The sequence below is a fragment of the Saimiri boliviensis genome, chromosome 11, assembly GCF_048565385.1.
Source record: "Saimiri boliviensis isolate mSaiBol1 chromosome 11, mSaiBol1.pri, whole genome shotgun sequence".
In the NCBI taxonomy this organism is placed as follows: Eukaryota; Metazoa; Chordata; class Mammalia; order Primates; family Cebidae; genus Saimiri; species Saimiri boliviensis.
Window position 1 is genome coordinate 33644059 of NC_133459.1, and position 12944 is coordinate 33657002.

General features: G+C 41.1%; 1 pseudogene; it reads right to left on the reverse strand.

The window, feature by feature from the left end:
• Window positions 1-5017: 5017 nt before the first annotated feature.
• On the reverse strand, window positions 5018-7101 carry LOC141580391 (mitochondrial intermembrane space import and assembly protein 40 pseudogene; annotated as a pseudogene).
• Between the last annotated feature and the right edge of the window lie 5843 nt (window positions 7102-12944).

Sequence of the window (12944 nt, forward strand, 5' to 3'; positions counted from 1 at the left end):
ACAGTGGCTCACGCCTGTAATCTCAGCATTTTGGGAGGCCGAGGCAGGTGAAATACTTGAGGTCAGGAGTTTGAGACCAGCCTGGCCAACATGGTGAAACCCCGTCTCTACTAAAAATACAAAACTTACCCGGATGTGATGGCATGCGTCTATCGTCCCAGCTACTCAGGAGGCTGAGGCATGAGAATCACTTGAACCCAGGAAGTGGATGTTCCAGTGAGCCAAAATCATGTCACTGCACTCAACCCTGGGCAACAGAGGGAGACTGTCTCAAAAAAAATTTTTTTTAAGTTGCATTTGTCTGGGTTCTTTTGACAAACAGAACCAACAAGGGTGTGTGTGTGTGTGTGTGTGTGTGTGTGTGTGTGTGTGTGTGTGTATGGATGGATGAATGGCTAGATAAATAGATAGATAGATGTGTACAGATCCATACATAGACAGACATAGATAGATGAGTATAAGGAACTGGCTCACACAATTACGGAAGCTGAGAAGCCTCAAGATGTGCAGCAGGCAAGCTGGAGACCCAGGAGAGCTAATAGTAGAGTTCCAGTTCAAGTCCAAAGACAGGAGAAGAACTGATGTTCCAGCTTGAAGACAGTCAAGCAAAGAAAAATAATTCTTTCTTATTCAGCTTTTTCATTCTACTCAGGGCTTCAATGAAGTGGATGAGGTCCATCCACACTGGGGAGGGTGATCTGCTTTCTCAGTATGCAATTTAAATGTTAATCTAATTTGGAAACACTCTCACAAACACACACAGAAATAATGTTTAACCAAGTATCTGGGCACACCATGACCCACTCGAGTTAACACATAAAATAACCATCACAGAAGTATAGATAAATGTCTTTCTGACCTTGGATTAAGAAGATTTTCTTAAACAAGTTGGAGAAAAAAAAAAACCACTATCTAGGAAAGAAAAGTTGGATATCTTTGACTATATATTAAAGTTAAGAACTTCTATTCATAAATCATCTTAAAGAAAGTGAAAAGACAAACTATAAAAGGGGAGAGGATATTTGTAACATACATAACTGACCAAGAATCAGCATCTAAGATTTCTTTTAGTTTTTAATATGAACTCCTTCAAACCAATAAGAAAAAGGCAATCAAATAGAAAAATACGTGATACATGAGCAAGATACAGAAGAGGGATTTCTCAGAGAAAACACATATAGCAGATACACACTTGAGGACATGCTCCAACATATTAGTAACCAGGGAAATGCAAATGAAGACCAGAATGAGAGACCAATTTGCACTCATCAGATTGGCAAAAATTAAGAAATCTGACAATCTCAAGTGCTCAAGTGTTGGACAGAATGTGAATCAACAGGATTTCTTACACATTTTTGGTGCTGTATAGATTGGAATAATCATTTTTAAATCATTTGGCTTGCAAAGTTTGCCATCCATAGTCCCTCAAGGACAGCATTCAAAGTTTTAACAGCCAGTACCACAAGGGGATGACCAAGCAGAACAGATTCAGCCAAACCGATGCTAGCCAATAGTTCTGCTGATGTGTACTGGCCGGCTACTAATCTTTTTTTTTTTTTTTGAGACGGAGTTTCGCTCTTGTTGCCCAGGCTGGAGTGCAATGGCGCGATCTCGGCTCACCGCAACCTCCGCATCCTGGGCTCAGGCAATTCTCCTGCCTCAGCCTCCTGAGTAGCTGGGATTACAGGCACGTGCCACCATGCCCAGCTAATTTTTTGTATTTTTAGTAGAGACGGGGTTTCACCATGTTGACCAGGATGGTCTCGATCTCTTGACCTCGTGATCCACCCGCCTCGGCCTCCCAAAGTACTGGGATTACAGGCTTGAGCCACCGCGCCCGGCCCCGGCTACTAATCTTACATACACTTACAACTTAGCATTTCCCCCCTAGTTATTAATATGTACCCAATGGAACTTCTGCTTATAGTTAATCAAGAGACAGATACAAGAATATTCATAGCAAGATTATTTGAGGTAGGGAAAAGAAAACTAGAAACAGCCAAATACCCACTAACAGAAGAATGGATAGAATAATCATAGAATAGTCACACAATGAAATAGTATATACAGTATGTAAAAATATGAATAAATCTAAGTTAATATAATGTTGAAGTTTTTTTTGCAAAGTCCCAGAAGATTGTATATACCGCAAAGACTAAAACTGAATATTTAGGCCACATATATATTTGATAAAACTGTAAAAACAAACAGAATGTAAATCACAAATTTGGAAAGGAGGAGGCAGAGTTGTAGGATAAGGGAGAATCAGGGAGGCTGCTCTTGTAGCTCTTGGGTTGGGTGATGGGATTATAGGCATTCATTACATTCTTTTACAAATACCTACAGATATACACTCATTCACAAATAAGAGGTTCATATGCAGTGATAACAGTGAACCATAAACCAATAATTATAATTTATCCAATTCTGTGTATGTTAAGTTCATTAAAAAATAAAAGACAAAATATGAGCAGAAAACAGAAAATTTTAAAGAATGACCAAGCAAATAAGAAAAAAGGACCTAAATGGAGCAGCTAGAAGTGAAAAATATAGCTGAAATATAAAACTCAATAAATTGGTTGAATAGCCAACTGGAAGCAGGTGCTAATAGAATCAATGAACAGGAAGAGAGAGCTGAAAAATATACTCTAAAAGCATCCTAGAGAGAGGAAGCTGTGAGAGACAGGTTAAGAAGGCAATAGGAGACAGCCTAAGGTACATCTAATAGGAAGCCCTCCAAAAAAGAGGGAAAGGATGGGGCAGGAGCAATATGCAGAGAGACAAGTGCTTATGATTTTCCAGAACCAATGAAGATATCAAGCTACAGATGCCCAACAAATTTCAAGTAGAATAATTAAAAGGAAATCCAGGCCAGGCACAGTGGCTCACACCTGTCATCCCAGCACTTTGGGAGGCTGAGGTGGGCAGATCACCTGAGCCCAGGAGTTTGAGACCAGCCCAGGCAAGAAAGCAAGACCTCATCTCCACTATAAATAAAAAAAAAATTAGCCAGGCGTGACAGCATGCACCTGTAGCCCCAGCTACATGGAGGCTGAAGTAGGGGGATTGCTTGAGCCTGGGAGGTTGAGGTCGAGGCTGCAATGAGCCATGATCACACCACTGTACTCCAGCCTGGGTGACAGAATGAGACTGTGTCTGAAAATACACACACACACACACACACACACACACACACACACACCCCTCAGATTATATATATATATATATATATCAGCTAAGCTATCACAACTTATGAGGTCTATGCCTGTATCATCAACTTCATCTCTTTTACCACTATCCCCACACAGTTTAATCATTCTGAAATGGTACTTGGATTCCCACTTCCCTTGAGTGTCTCTTATTTCAAATTTCCTACAACTATTTTGGAATTTATACATTCTTCCTATTCTTTTAATGATTGCTCTAGAAATTTCGACATATATACGTAACTTATCAAAGTCTGAAGTTAATCACACTCCAAAATACAAAAAACTTAGACATTGTAACTCCATTCTTTCCTATCTCTCTCTATATATATACCTACACACACACACGCGCACACACACACACACACACACAATTGCCATATGTTTTAATTCTATCTTTGAAGACTCCACTAGACCTCATTATCACAGTTTTGTACACTCAAGATCTACTTATATTTATCTTTTTTTTTTTTTTTTTTTTTTTTTTTTTTTTTTTTTTTTTGAGAGAGGTGTCTTGCTCTGTCACCCAGGCTGGAGTGCAGTGGCACAATCTCAGCTCACTGCAGCCTCTTCCACCCAGGCTCAAGCGATCCCCACCTCAGCCTCCCAGGTGGCTGGGACCACAGGCACATACAACCATGCCCAGAGAATTTTTGTTTCTCTTTGTAGCAATGAGGTCTCACTATGCTTCCCATGTTGGTGCCCAACTTCTGGACTCAAGCAATCCTCCTGCCTTAACCTCCTAAAATGCTGGGATTATAGGTGTGACCCACCATGCTTGACCCTATTTATTCCATATTTACTATTTTCTTTTTATTATTTCTTGCATCCTAGACCTTCATTCTGAGATATATTATAAAATCTCACAAAGGTCTGGGTGCAGGGCCTACTTCCGAGTAATCCCAGTTACTCAGAAGGTTGAAGCAGGGGGATAGGTTGAGCCCAGGAGTTTGAGGCTTTAGTGCAATACTGATCATGCCTGTCAATAGCCACTGAACTCCAGACTGGACAACATAGTGAGACCCTGTCTAAAAAATAAAAATTAAAAATTTCATAAAAATAAGCAAAAATCTCAAACTTTCTGAGATTTTAAAATTTATTTATTTATTAGAAATCATGTTTCCTTTTAATTGAATATTTAATTCACAACATTTCCTCTCTTGCTGCTACTCTGGTAATAATTAGGTCCCCAACACTCAAGAACATTGCACCTGACCAGATTGAGAGGAACATGGGCCCCAAACCAGGGCTTTCGGAATAACGAGGAACAGCAAAGCAGCCTCTCCCTTCACTTAGAAAGGGACTATACATGGGAGGGTCCAAATCTTCATCATCCAAACACAGAAAACCAGGAGCTCAATGCCAACATGGAAACAAAATGTATCATGAAGCGGTACAGTCCCCTTCACACACTCAAGGTCAAGATGGGTTTGCAGAAAGTGTATCTGACCATCTGGCCTCTGCTAGCAGATATGGCCCCACCCCAGCGTTTTTAAGACAAGATGTTTTTGTTTCTATTACTTGTATTATTTCCCCAAGGGGTATAAAATCTATGAAGAGGAATATAATGAATCAAAATAAATCAGCTCACTCACAAGAAACGTTCCTGGGTAATGGTTTTTAGTTGCTGAGCTTATTCAGCACATTATTTAAAAGTGGCAAAATTCAGGGCAATCTGAGAAGAGAATTCAAAGTGGCGGCTACTGGTTTAGGTAGGACACACATACAACCACCATTTTTTTAGTGTATATGTCAAGAGGCCAAGACCCCTGATCATCAGAATAAGTTATTTTGTATATTACAGTGCACAGGACAACAGAAGGAAAGACACTTTCTTGAAAGGCGACTAAAAGGCATCTGCAAAAGGTCCGTATCACTGAAGTGGAAGGACTGGAGCCCAGTGCCTTGTGGCCTTCATTAACTTGACCCCTCCTCTTCTTTGGTTGCAGTGGCCTCAGAGGGAGCTGTTTCTTCTACTTGTTCTGCTGGCTTCTTCTTTACTTCCTCTTCCTCATCCTCAGCCTCTTGGGGATATAGGTCTGGGTATTTCTGCATGCATTCCTGCATGGCCCAGAACTGGTCTACACAGTCTGACCCCTTGATCTCCTCCTTGCTGTAGTGGAAGCAGGAAAAGGCTGATTTGAACTGTTCCCCACAGGGGTCGCTGGCCATTCCCCCAAGGCATGGGCAGTTCCAGTTAATGTTTCCATTTGGCAATATCAATCCAAGCTCCTCGTTCGGATCATCGGGGTCATCAGCCACCAATTCTGCATTGCTTGGAGTTTCATGGTCTCCTTTGGTGACAAATGTGATTCGATCCTTCCCTTCCTGCCAGCAGTAGGACATGGCTGCAGCCTGGCTTTGAGACCTTGCAGAAGCTGCGACGGCAGCGGCAGCTTCATGCCATGACCTCCCTCTCCTCAAGCCGAGATTTATATATATATATGTGGTCTTGCTCTGTCACCCAGGCTGAAGTGCAATGGCACAATCTCAACTCATTGCAACCTCCTCCTCCCAGGCTCAAGCAATTCTGCCTCAGCCTCCCGAGTAGCTGAGACAACAGGTGCACACCACCACCGCCGGCTAATGTTTGTACTTTTTGTAGAGACAGGGTTTCATCATGTTGCCGAGGCTGTCTCAAACTCCCGAGCTCAGGTGTTCTGTCTGCCTCAGTCTTCCAAAGTGCTGGGACTACCAGCATGAGCCACCATGTCCGGCTAACCTAGAGTTTTTGCAAGCAAGCAAAATGTGGAGGCTTTAGGCCATGGCTAGCAAAGCCATAAATCTGCATACTCAGAACCCAACCATTCAGGGAAGGGTCTCTCCACACTGGCAGTTGACTCTAATCATTGCCGTGTGCCATTGTTAGTGGAACTGAAATGCTGCTGCTTTGGCTTGATGCCTGAGATTAAAGTTATCTCTTGTGAAATGGAGAGAATGATTTTTCTGTGTTATGCTCAGTTGGAGAAGTCCTGCAGTAAAATTGCTTGAGCTGTTAGTTATATGGCTCTTTTTCTCCTTGCCGTGGACATCCAGGCAGGGACTCCATAACCTCAGGCCCTAATGATTTCACAAGAGTCAAACTCCTGCTGAAACTCCATTCCTGCTGATGTTATCACCACCATCACTACCAGGAACCAATGAAGCAGGATACTCAGCCATGCAGCATGCAGGTGGAGCGGGAATTCAGCCGTAGCCTGAAGGCCATGGAACTTGGAGGCTGCATTGCATTCAAGGCAGAAAGTTTGTGGTTTTGCTCCTTGGAAGGAAGAAAGAGATGCTCCCTTTGAGGAGTACTTAGTGGAAGAGAGGAGGGGATCATAGTAAGGTTGACTGAACCTCATCACGTTTTAGAGATCGGCGGTTTCATTCTTTCAACTCAGACTCATAACCCATGTCTCCCAGGGTGCATATCTACCACCGGCGTGACCAAATTGAAACTATCTCCAGTATCAGTCTCTGTCTTGTACCTGGAACCAGCACTCCATTCCACTACTTAGGACCTATTGCTAGAGTTGGTTAATGTGCCCAACTCCTATTTATTGTGAGTTCTCCCTCACTGACTTCTGATCTCCTTCCCTGCCCTCCAGCTTCTGTTGGGGTCACCTCCAGTCCATAGCCATATTTGTATATGTCTGAAAAAAAGGTCAGGACTTCTCTGAGATGACTCAGGCCTTGTGTAAATCATAAATGCAAATGGATACCAACAGGAAGAAGATTTGCCTAACCTCTCTACAAAAGACCTGAGCCCTGATTGGTATCTAACCATGGTATTCTGTTACATTTACATAATTTAAAGTAGTTTTAGAGGTACATTTTTAAAGTGCATTTTTCATTTTTAATGAATTAAATTTTAAATGTAGTTTTATTAAATTGTAATTACATTATATATGTATACAGATGTATATATATCTACATACGATGCATACATTATAAAAGTACAATTTGATGACTATGTCACAAAGTAAACATATGCCTGTCACCAACCCTGATCAAGAAACAGAGCATTATCAGTATTAATGTATATGTCCAAATAAGAAGGACTTGGTGGCACGAGAAAGAAGGGCCCAAGATCATCCCAGAATTTGGCTTGGCTGACTGAGCGGATTGTGGTGAAATTCACTAAAATAAGAAACACAGGAGGGAAAGGAGATACAGAGGAGAAAATTATGAGTTTGATTTTGAACATGAGTTGAAGATTCCTATGGAATACACAAAATAAAATTTCTAGGCCTGGTGTGGTGGCTTATGCCTGTAATCCCAGCACTTTGGGAAGCCAATATGGGTGGATCACAAGGTCAGGAGATCGAGACCATCCTGGCTAATATTGTGAAACCCTGTCTCTGCTAAAAATACAAAAAATTAGCCGGGCATGGTGGCACGCACCTGTAGTCCCAGCTATTTGGGAGGCTGAGACAGAAGAATCCCTTGAATCTAGGAGGCAGAGGTTGCAATGAGCAGAGATCATGCCACTGCACTTCAGCCTGGGTGACAAAGCGAGATTCTGTCTCAAAAATAATAATAATAATAATAATAATAATATTTCTAGTACTCAGTTGGAATTATGGGATTAGCACTCCAAGGAAATGTTGGGACTGGGTAGGTAGATTTAACGACAAGCACATTTTTGTGCTTTTCCCAAACTTAAGAGAGAAAATTTTAATAGCAAAGTATTGACATTCTTGGGATGTTTCAATGCTTTGGGTAACTTGCTTAACCTCTATCTCCCCAGTTTCCTCATCTGTTAAATTGGGATAATCATGGTACCTACTTTATAGAATTCCTTTTTTTAAGACAGTTTCGCTTTTGTCGCCCAAGCTGGAGTGCAATGATGTGATCTCAGCTCACCGCAACCCCTGCCTCCTGGGTTCAAGCAATTCTCCTGCCTCAGCCTCCCAAGTAGCTGGAATTACAGACATGCACCACCATACCCAGGTAATTTGTGTATTTTTAGTGGAGACGGGGTTTTGCTGTTGTTGGCCAGGCTGGTCTCGAACTCCAGGAGGTAGTGATCCACCAGCCTCAACCTCCCAAAGTGCTGGGATAACAGGCGTGAGCCACCAGTGCCCAGCTAATTTTTAAATTTTTATTAGAGATAGGGTTTTGCCATGTTGGCCAGGATGGTCTCAAACTTCTGACCTCAGGTGATCCACCCGCCTCAGCTTCTCAAAGTGCTGGGATTATGGGCATGAGCCACCGCATCCAGACTTATAGAATTCTTATGAGTAAATACTGAGTTAATGAGTAAATAAATGTAAAATGCTTAGAACAATGCCTGGCACATCGGAAACACCCAGTAAATGTTAGCCACTCTTTCCTATAGGGACAGCAGAACTAAATATTTGAAATGAGAAGTGCTCTCAATATTGGGATATTTACAACTGCTTACTACAAACAGGTGTTAAGGAAAAAAACCAATGAACCCAGCCAGTAGCCTCTTTGAATTGAGGGAAAAGGAGTCTATCTCTGGTCCCTGTGCTTTGGAGGGACTTACATCTCTCTCTCTCCCTCTCTCTGACTCTCTCTCTCTCTCCCTCTCTGTCTCACACACACACACACACACACACACACACACACACACATACATACACACACACCACCATAATTTATTTAAAAACACATGGATATCTGTCTCTCTGAATCCAGAGCTGTTGAAATTGTATCTAGTAATTACATCTGGAAAAAAAGCCTTAAAAATAGCAACAATTGAGAGTATTAAATGAATATAAACTTTGATATAAAACATTGGCATGATAGCCTTCAAAGAATAATGTTATGTTTTGATATTTAGCCAACAAAAGCACATTATTTCCAGAAAAGAAAAATATGTATTTTCTAGGTTTGCTAGAAAAAATTTTGAAATTTGATGACAGAATGGACAGACATGTAAAATGGATAAAAATTAATGATAAACAATCACTGTCTGAGAAGTGAGTTCAAAATGAAATTAATAATTTAATGGGCAACATGGTGAGAGAAGAAATTACACTCGGCCCTCTGTGTCCATGGTTCTGCGTCCGAGGATGGAACGCAGGGATCGAAAACATTCAGGAAAAAAATGAATGGTTGTGTCTGCACTGAACATACACAGATTTTTTTCTTGTTATTATTACCTAAACAATACAATATAACAATTATTTATATAACATTTACATTGTATTAGATATTGTAAGTAATCTGGAGATGATTTAAAGTATACGGGAGGATGTGCATAGGTTATATGTAAATACTATGCATTTAATATCAGGGACTTGAGCATTTGCAGATTTTGGCATCCAAGAGGGTCCTGGAACCAGTCTTCCATGGATACCAAGGAACCATTGTATACGTAAAATTTCAAAATGTAACTATTACTCCATTCAACTAGGTTGTGCAGAAACCAGAGTCATGTTGAACAACTAACTTTAATATACATAGTGAACTACCAGAAGAAAATACGGAAGCCAAAAATAATTAGCACATCACTAGTTTTATGCTTGCTATGAGAAGTACAAGATTTTTTAAAATTGGGATGTAATTGATAGGCAACAAGGTGTACAAATCTTGAGTGTTCAGATCCATTGTTACATATGTAATTGCCATCAGATAAAAATAATTTTCAATACCCCAAAATGTCTCCCTTATGCACTGTACCAGCTAATATCCCTCAAGAAATATTATCACTATTCTGAACTCTATCATCATAGAATAGTTTTACCTATACTTGACATAAAAATAAGCCCAAAGAGGGTAATTTTTCATGTCTTCTTCTTTTTTTCTTTTATCTTTTTTTTTTTCTTTTGAGGCAGAGTTTCGCTTTTGTTTCCCAAGCTGGAGTGCAATGGCATGATCTCAGTTCACCGCAACCTCCACCTCCCCAGTTCAAGTGATTCTCCTACTTCAGCCTCACGAGTAGCTGGGATTACAGGCATGCGCCACCATGCCCAGCTAATTTTTTTGTATTTTTAGTAGAGACAGGGTTTCTCCATGTTTGTCAAGCTGGTCTTGAACTCCCAACCTCAGGTGATCTGCCTGCTTCGGCCTCCCAAAGGGCTGGGATTACAGGTGTGAGCTACCAAGCCCAGCCTTTCGTGTTTTTTTTTTTGTTTTTTTTTTTTTTTTTTGCTCAACTTTATGTCTGTGAGGTTCACCCACGTTATTGAATGCAGTTAATTCTTTGTCATTGCTGTGTAGTATTCCAGATATAACTATACCATAATGTATTCATTCTACTATTGATTAACATTTGGTTCACTTCAAATTCAGGGCTATTATTATTAATGCTGCTATGAATATGCTAAATACAAATCTTTCAGTGGACATACACGTTCATTTCTCTTGGGTATGTAGTCAGCCCAGTAGCTGAGTTGCCCAGTCATACATTATGTTTGCTTAGCTTTAGTAGATGCTGCCAAGTCGTTTTCTAAAATGCTTATGGAAATTTACACTCTCATAGCGATATATGAGACTCCTCGTTTCTCTATATCTTTGTCAACTCTTAGAATTGTCAGTCTATTCACTTTAGCCATTCTAAAATTAGGTGGATATGAGGTGGTATCTCATGGTAGTTTTAATTTGCCTGTACTTGATAGATAATGACACCCAACACTTATGGAAAAATGTTTATTAGCCATTTGGATATCTTCTTTTGTGAAATGCCTGTCCAAGTCTTTTATCTTTTTGAAACTTGAGTTGTCAGTCTCTTTAAGAAATTACTCTGAAAAGGCTCATGAAAAAAAGTCCAGTTATGAATTCTTTTTCCAAAATACATATTGTAAAAATTCTCTCACAAGTTGTGGTTTGCCTTTACACTGTCTTAATTTTGTGGTTTATTGAGGAGAATTTTTTTTTTTAATGAAGTCAATTATGAGTCTTTCTTTTAGTTATTCTTATGTCCTGTTTAAGAAATCTTTGCCAGCGGCCGGGCGCGGTGGCTCAAGCCTGTAATCCCAGCACTTTGGGAGGCCGAGGCGGGTGGATCACGAGGTCAAGAGATCGAGACCATCCTGGTCAACATGGTGAAACCCCGTCTCTACTAAAAATACAAAAAATTAGCTGGGCATGGTGGCACGTGCCTGTAATCCCAGCTACTCAGGAGGCTGAGGCAGGAGAATTGCCTGAACCCAGGAGGCGGAGGTTGCGGTGAGCCGAGATCGCGCCATTGCACTCCAGCCTGGGTAACAAGAGCGAAACTCCGTCTAAAAAAAAAAAAAAAAAAAAAAAAAAGAAATCTTTGCCAACCTGAAGGTTGGGAAGATATTCTCCCATGGTTTGTTTTGAAAGCTTTATTCTTTTACACAGAAGTCTGTGCTTCATCCCCAATTAATTTCTATGGATGATGTAAGGTAGGGATATGGTTCATTTTTTCTTCTCTATCACTTATTTAAAAGAGATCTTTGGCCAGGCGCGGTGGCTCACGCCTGTAATCCCAGCACTTTGGGAGGCCAAGGCGGGTGGATCACGAGATCAGGCGTTCGAGACCAGCCTGACCAACATGGTGAAACCTCATCTCTACTAAAAATACAAAAATTAGCTGGGCCTGGGGGCACAGGCCTGTAATCTCAGCTACTCAGGAGGCTGAGGCAGAAGAATTGCCTGAACCTGGGAGGCGGAGGTTGCAGTGAGCCAAGATGGTGCCACTGCACTCCAGCCTGGGCAACAGAGTGAGACTTTGTCTCAAAAAAAAAAAAAAGAGAGAGAGAGAGAGAGATCGTCTCCCACTAAATTGCAGTAGCATTTTAGTTATAAATCAGAGGACAGTACACGTGGGGGCCTGTTTCTTCCTCTCTATTCTGTTCCATGGGCTATTTGTCTATTCTTGAATCAATCATACACTCTTTTTTTTTTTTTTTTTTTTTTTTTGAGAAGGAGTTTCACTCTTGTTACCCAGGCTGGAGTGCAATGGCATGATCTCGGCTCAATGCAACCTCCGCCTCCTGGGTTCAGGCAATTCTCCTGCCTCAGCCTACGGAGTAGCTGGGATTACAGGAACGTGCCACCATGCCCAGCTAATTTTTTGTATTTTTAGTAGAGACGGGGTTTCACCATGTTGACCAGGATGGTCTCGATCTCTTGACCTCATGATCCACCCGCCTCAGCCTCCCAAAGTGCTGGGATTACAGGCGTGAGCCACCGCGCCCAGCCCAATTACACACTCTTAAAGCAATACGTGTCTTGACTTCTGCTTTGGGCAATGATGGAGTAATAGGGCCCATGCTTACCTATTCTTCCACTGAAATAACTAGGAAATATGACAAAATATAAGAAAGAATTTTTTCATACATCAGACAAATAGTACAGAACTGTGAACTTGAGAAAAGGAAAATAAGCATAGTAAGCCCTATGGATCCTAAACTTTCTGCTTGAGGATACATTCTGGACCATGGTGCAGGATAACAGATCCCAGCAGAGTACAGAAGTCTTGTTTAGTTGAGAACAGAAATTGGCACTCATGGAGCCTATGGTAGTTGCAAGTAGCAGGGAAATGTTATAAACAAGAAGAACTCTACAGAAAAGGAGCTTCAGAAATCTGTTTAGGGGTCCCCTTAGGTTTATGCCAAAGTCTAAGCCATGTATGAAAGGGTGAACACCACAAAGCTAGACAAAGAACATGTAGAGAACAGTAAGTAGGAAATTTATCAGAGCTCACACAAGATTAGGAGACATTCAAGCTCTGACCAGCCAGAGTGAAGAGTCCTCATTGAACATCCTTGGCATTTAGTAAAGACCAGAGGGTCTTATATTAGCAGTAAAGCAAAA